Consider the following 1,186-nt stretch of genomic DNA (forward strand, 5'->3'; position numbering starts at 1 on the left):
CTACACATTTTATCACAACAGCGTTGAAACTCCAGTACCAGGTCCAGTCTCCTCCAGAATAGGAGTGTACCTGGACCACACAGCAGGTATTCTGTGTTTCTACAGCGTCTCTGAAACCATGACTCTCATCCACAGAGTCCAGACCAGATTCACTCAGGCCATTTATCCTGGACTGAGGTTCCAAATGTCCAAAGGAGACACTGCTTCATTCATTAAACCACAATAATATCCTGGTGTTTTGTGGGTATTCTCTTTTTGGTTCCTTTCAGTTGGAACCATCAGTTGTACTAGTAGAACAGGAACAGGATCTGATCCATAATCTTCTTTAGTGACGTATGACTTCATATTTAAATAGGGATGTAAACAGGATGTTTAAATAGTTTTCACAGCAGCTGCAATTTGTGTTCTCTAGTGAGATGCAACTGGAGATGAACATTGAACACTTAAAATTGAGCTGAGCAGCCTTTTAAATCCACTGAGTTGTTAAAACAAATATAGGGTTAACAGACAGTGTTCAGTTGAAAGTTCTTCCTTGTTCCTTCCTCCAAACATAATGATGGGTGGAACCAGTGACACTCCCTTCAGTAACCTCATATTTACATCTGAGCTGAAACAGTTTCTGTTCTGCAGAAGAGAAACTCAAACAGCCACTACAGAGAGCAGAAATGGAGCAGAGAGGAGTTCAGCAATACCAAGGCAACTTGTCTTGTTCCATCTGTCTGGATCTACTGACCGATCCGGTGACTATCCCCTGTGGACACAGCTACTGTATGAACTGTATTAGAAACCACTGGGATGAAGAACATCAGAGGAAAATCTACAGCTGCCCTCAGTGCAGGAAAACCATGAGACGGAAGGCTGTTTTAAAGAAAAACTTCACATTAGCTGCTTTAGTGGAAGATCTGAGGAAGACTGAACGCCGAGCTGATCGCTGCTATGCTGGACCTGAAGATGTGGCCTGTGATGTCTGCACTGGGAGGAAGAGGAAAGCTGTCAAGTCCTGTTTATCCTGCCTGACTTCCTACTGTAAGAATCACCTCCAACCTCACCATGATTCTCCACCATTAAAGAAACACAAGCTGGTGGAGCCGTCCAGGACTCTCCAGCAGAACATCTGCTCCCGTCATGATGAGGTGATGAAGATCTTCTGTCGTACTGATCAGCAGTGTATCTGTTATCTCTGCAC

At 44.0% G+C, this 1,186-nt stretch overlaps 1 protein-coding gene across 1 annotated transcript in view; it reads right to left on the minus strand.

Moving 5' to 3' along the window:
• Positions 1–979: 979 nt before the first annotated feature.
• The window catches only part of LOC103131861 (FH2 domain-containing protein 1-like), a 22,835-nt gene continuing 22,628 nt past the window's right edge, over positions 980–1,186 (minus strand). Inside the window, exon 15 of the transcript XR_001660769.1 lies at positions 980–990. The gene's annotated coding sequence lies outside the window, so the exon portion shown is untranslated. The remainder of the gene's footprint in view (positions 991–1,186) is intronic.

The sequence above is a fragment of the Poecilia formosa genome, unplaced genomic scaffold, assembly GCF_000485575.1.
Source record: "Poecilia formosa unplaced genomic scaffold, Poecilia_formosa-5.1.2 Scaffold859, whole genome shotgun sequence".
NCBI classification, from domain to species: Eukaryota; Metazoa; Chordata; class Actinopteri; order Cyprinodontiformes; family Poeciliidae; genus Poecilia; species Poecilia formosa.